Source organism: Rattus norvegicus, chromosome 2, assembly GCF_036323735.1.
Source record: "Rattus norvegicus strain BN/NHsdMcwi chromosome 2, GRCr8, whole genome shotgun sequence".
Taxonomy (NCBI): Eukaryota; Metazoa; Chordata; class Mammalia; order Rodentia; family Muridae; genus Rattus; species Rattus norvegicus.
Genome location: NC_086020.1, coordinates 216,034,927 through 216,040,897, shown reverse-complemented (window position 1 = coordinate 216,040,897; position 5,971 = coordinate 216,034,927). Strand labels below are relative to the sequence as shown.

Below are 5,971 nucleotides of genomic sequence, written 5' to 3'. Positions count from 1 at the left end.
ATTAAGAATCACTAAACCAACATCTTTTTTTTTTAACAAAGAGAGCTTTTTATTAACTTGAGTGTTTCTTATTTACATTTCGAGTGTTATTCCCTTTCCCTGGTTTCCAGGCAAACATCCCCCTAATCCCTCCCCCTCCCCTTCTTTATGGGTGTTCCCCTCCCCACCCTCCCGCCATTACTGCCCTCCCCCCAACACTCACGTTCACTGGGGGTTCAGTCTTAGCAGGACCAAGGGCTTCCCCTTCCACTGGTGGTCTTACTAGAATATTCATTGCTACCTATGAGGTCAGAGTCCAGGGTCAGTCCATGTATAGTCTTTAGGTAGTGGCTTAGTCCCTGGAAGCTCTGTAAACCAACATCTTATGGAGGAAGTTTAAAAGAAATTATAAGGGTCACCTGAAGACAATACTTGACAATACGGATGGATGTCATGACCAACACGATCACACTATCTTAAAAACTTGGCCATGTTTCCTAACATATTTTAGGTTTTCAAATGATGCGTCTTCACCAAACGACTTACTGTGCATGTAATAGCACTTGTCAACGAGCTTAATGCTCTGAGTTCAGCTCTGAGAATCACATGGTGTAAGTAGAGATCCAATTCCCTCTGACTTACATGTACACTAAAGTAAGGGTTCTTTGGAAAGTTGGTTGGATGGTGTTTTGTTGGGGCAAACACTTGAAGGAACATTTAGCCGAAGCCGACACAAGTGAAAGAGTAAGCTCAACTCTGTGAAGAAACCTGTAGCTACAACAGACACAGGTGAAAACCAAGCATGTAAAAAGAGTCGTGATGAAGGATTATTTATGAACAACAGACATGTATTAGTCTGACTTACATTTTGTATTTGTTGAGGCTCCACAGAGAGAAAAACGTGAATAAAGTTTTTGGTCTCGCCGCTTCCGCAGACTCAGCCAATTGATAGAGTGACGTCACCTGAGTCAGGTGCCAGTGTTGAGACAAGACACATGACGTTCAGAGGGTATAAATAGGGCATGATGGACAGTTTTGGAGGCTGACATTGACTTGCTCACAGAACTAGCTGTGCAAGCTTATGGGTCTCGAATTTGCCGATCTCGATTCTCTGAGAGTGGCACAGTCAAGAACTTCTCCTGGTATTCCTCCTGATACCTCTTGCTGACTCATGCCGAGGCTGAGGTCTGGTTGTCTCTGTTGTGTAGTGCCACCACTGCTGATCCATGTTTCCTATCCTGACTTTACCAAGCTGGACTACTGTTGTATCTGTAAAGTGTTTTGGAGTAGATCAAGCTTCCACTACTGACCTGTGAACCAAACTGCCAATTTTCAGACTATACAGACAAGAGTTGTTCCAAGGAAACTTTCTAAACAGGTCCACTTTACCCATATCTTTCCCACTACCTCTGGTGGGTATGGGTCTAAAACAGAGGTGAGATCATTTTTAATAACATCAAAAATAAGGTTTAAAAAATAAAGTTACAATACACCACCAATATCTTTGTACACACAAATACATTTATGTGATATCTTGCTCCAAATTATGCATCTGAAATATTTCATACTAATCTACCAAGATAATTAAATATTTATTGCCAAAATTAATACTACAATAACATATCTTTCAGATGTATTTTACTAATGTTTACAGTAAATAAGAATCTTAAAAGAATAAAGTTTCTTAATTTAAAAAACCCGTTATAAAACTGAATTTTTTCATGAGCTTCATATATTTCTGGAGAATGTTTTCACAGGGTGACTCTTCATTAGATATTTTTTGTGTACTTGTTAATCTTAAATTGAAAAAGTCATACGATAAAGCAGTGTTCCTGTTTTAGTGTTAGCATAAACCCACAATCCCCATGTGCACAATCCCTTGGGGAGGCCATAAAGCTCAGATTTACAAAGGTTTCATCTTTCAGACATCTGATTCCATAGTCAAATGAGTGAGTTCCTTTGTTTTCTTACGAAAGAGCGTGGTTTTATTATTATTGATAAATGAAAGAAACTCTCCGAAAAGAAGATACTAATGGTGGTAATATATCCTATCCTAGTCTAGAATTTCAAATATTTGGAATGCATAATCATTATTGAAAGTTGAGGTCATACACACACACACACACACACACACACACACATACACACACACACACACACAGAGAGAGAGGGAGAGAGAGAGAGAGAGAGAGAGAGAGAGAGAGAGAGAGAGAGACTGGAAGGAGGAGAGAAAGAGAGAGAAGGAGGAAGGGACAGAGAAAGAGAGTGAGGGAGAGATAGATGGAATGGGGAGGAAGGGAGGGAGGGAGGGACAGAGAGAGAAGGAGGGAAAGAAGGAAGGGAGGGGCAGAGGGAGGGAGGGGGTACTAGACTTGAAATGAAATCGAAGATGTTGACTTGGCTTCATATAGTTGTTCAGATATCTGTTTGGTTATATGATTGTATGATTGTCTCAGCAGCATAGAAGGGTTTACATTTCTTTGTTTTGTTTTATTTGTCTAAAATTTGATGCAAACATCTTTTGTGGTAGTAAAACCACACTGTTCTAGCCTTGAGGATTTAATTAAATTTTTAGAACTTACAAAATCTTTTCCGCATTGTGAGAGGTGATAAGATTTAATAATATATTTTAGGGTTATCTTTTAGGGGAACTGGCTGCAGCAGCATAAAGAAACTAGGAAAGATGAAAGATAACTTTACTATGCCACTGAGTTTCTAAAGTGCAAAGAAGAACCAGTAAGGTTCAATCACAGACAAAAGATGAAAGAAAAGCTGGAAAGGATAACATGGTAACTCTGCTTACTCTCTCTTAAAGATTATTTTCATTTGGAACAATGTCTTTCATATTAGACTGTTTTAATTGACACTATATAATACAAATATCGACAAACATTTTTCTTCACCAATAGATGAAGATATTGTTTTGAGTAATAAGAAATGATTTATCTGAAGGTTAGGAAACGTTTCACTTATTTTATTTAGTGTGTGTGTGTGTGTGTGTGTGTGTGTGTGTGTGTGTGTGTGTGTGTGACATACCCTGAGTCTGTTATAGGCAGGGGTGACTGGCCAGATCTAGGTGATGGGAAGCCAGTTTCTTACTGCTTAGCTATCTCTCTAGATACACTTCACGATTTTTAGTAAAATTATTTCTCTCTTAACAATGGAAGAATTTCATGATGTTGACTGGAAACAGTACAGTGAGTGTAAATACATTATGATCTATCCACAATAAGTAGTTCTTATAATCGTCCCTAGGGAAAATCTTTACTAAATTCCTGTCAAGAACATTACACACCATCTCATTTAAGACATATTGCAGAAATATCTTAGAGTCCCCATTCTGTATCTACAAAGGAGGCAATAATTATATTTCCCTGGAGGGTTTTACTATTTATATAGTAATTTATATTTATATTTATATTTATATAGTAATTAAACCTGAAACCAAATGTACTGTACTCTCATGAATACATGATACATTAGTACTACATTCATTAAGAATTTGTTTTCTAGGACTATACTTTCATGGATCATTTCTATAGTTTGTTACTAGAGAAGTTTCTCTGACTGTGTAGAGCACCCGAAACCACAAAGACGAGACATAGCGCCCCCTCCTGAGCGTGAAGCTGGCTCTAGGTGCTGCTTCTGTGCAGCTGCCTTTTGCCATTGATGATCGTTCTCTCCTTCGGGAGAGTGAGAGGGAGGGAACACAGTCTGAGTGGAAAAAAAAAAGAATTTGTTTTCTTGAGACTGGAGATACAGTTCAGTTGGGGAAGTGATTTTCTAGCATACATCAGCCCTGGGTTCAGTGCCCAAGACCTCATAGACCAGCTATGTTTTGTATATATGCCAGGAGGTAGAAGCAAGATTATCTGAAGTTCAAAGACATCTTCAATGTAGCCAGATTGAAGCCAGTCAGGCACATGAAAACTGGTGGATGGTACACTTTCAAATGATAGGAAAAGAAATCTCAATTTATGCATTTAGTTCTAATGTGACCCTTAACCTTGATCTTGCTTTGGCTTTTTATGATTTTGTGAGTTTATATCCTCTTGAAGCCATAATTTAATGATCATATATGTATGATCATTAAATATATATATAGATCATATATATGTGATAATTATATATACATATATATATAATGTGTCTGTGCATTTGTATGTGTGTATATATATATGGTTAATGTTTAAGAAATCTTCAAGCTCTTAGTTTATGCTACAAGGGACTCAAATATGTGGAAGGAAGGAAGGAAGAAAGGAAGGAAGGAAGGAAGGAAGGAAGGAAGGGAAAGAGTAAGGGGAAAGAGAGAGACAGAGAGAGACAGAGACAGAGAGACAGAGAGAGAGACAGAGAGCAAAGGAGGGAGGAAGGGAGGGAGGGACAGAGAGGGAATCACAACAAAGAACTATTACTGAACAGGTCAAGAAAACTCCATTTCCTATTAATTTTTTTCTACTACCTTTGGAGTGTGGTGGGCTAGAAGGAAGATTGAAGCATCGAACAAACATAATTAAAGTAGGTCTTAAAATATCTAACCCTACATACAAGGAAATGCAAGCATTATACACAACTCAGATATCAATGGGTTGTAGGAAGAGCAGCAGCCCCATTTGTATCATAGCTGTTGCATCTATGTCTCAGAGAACATTCCATAAGAGGGAAAGAAAGATTACAAGTGTCAGGAAACAAGGAAGTCTGCTCTGAAATAGTCTCATTATAATAGTTATAGATGTATAAACAAGACTAAAATAGTGTCAATATCAATGAACACATTAATAGGAACATGTCCGTTTGCAAAAAGTCATGGCATCATCCTTATAGACAAAGACTGTATGCATGTAATGACTGCTGAATGAAAAAGAAGCAGCTTGCTCATGGATAAACCCTTTTGTTGATTATCCAATGAAGAGTGGTCAGTCCTGAGACCAAATGCACACTAACAAACAGATATATATAAATATAAGTATATTTATAGATATGTATACACACCCATCTATAATAATAACCAAAGAAAAGGAGCTTGAGATTCTAGAGACTTGGAAAGTAGCAGGGGGATGGGCTTCTTTTAGGGAAGAAAGATTGAAAGGATGTGATTTAATTCCATTTTAATTTAAAATATTTTAAAACATGTCCATATTTAATATATTTAGTTATAATGTGAATCAACTAATATAGGAATATTTTTGCCTAACTGCATCATGTGCTTTCAACTTAGGAGTTACACAGAAAATCTTACTTTTAAGTTCTTATGCTTATTTTCACTACTTTAAACCAATCCAGTGTCATAAGTTTTCAAGGACGTTTATGTCTTTTCAATGTGAGTACGTTTTTGAATTTTGACACACTTTAATTCAGTCCTTTGTTTTGGTTCTGGTTTCCCTTCACAGACATTCTGTGCATTCCTTCTCCGCCCCTTGCAGTCAGGACGCCAGTGTTCTCTCTTTTATAGGAGTGAGATAGGTAACCAATTAAAAAATAACATGAAAAAAATCTCTTGATTTCGTTGAATTGAGGCTATTGCAGGGATTCAGTTCATGGAGTTAATGCACACTTCAGGATCTGTGAAGGATAAAGACTTCCTTAAGAAACCAATAAAATCATCTCTAAATAGGACAACAGAGAACACAAAGCTCAAAGCAGCCTTTACACAGTAACAGGTATCTTCCCCATGGGTTCTCATGTGAAGCACAGAAATTCGCATTCTCCTTTCCATAAACATCAAGCAATAATTTTCTAAGTGTCACCTGTAAACTTAGTCATTTAATAATAAAGACATTTTATACACTTTTGAAAATACTCTCACACAATGAAAATTTTGTAACATTTTTCAAATATCCTATGAAGTAACTGAAGGGAGCTGTTGGATCTAAGAAATTTCAAAGAGAGTAAGAGTATGCTCACATTTACCAACTTGAGGCAAGCAGAGAATGATTCATCCGAATGGGTGGGAAAGTACAAAGAAGGACTGAAGCCTCTCAATGTGTGGAGA

General features: G+C 37.3%; 1 non-coding gene across 1 annotated transcript; it reads left to right on the top strand.

The window, feature by feature from the left end:
• Positions 1–3,490: 3,490 nt before the first annotated feature.
• Positions 3,491–3,702, top strand: LOC120101122 (small nucleolar RNA U3). Its single transcript, XR_005501525.1, has one exon. It is a non-coding gene; the product is annotated as a small nucleolar RNA U3 (small nucleolar RNA).
• Positions 3,703–5,971: the final 2,269 nt, after the last annotated feature.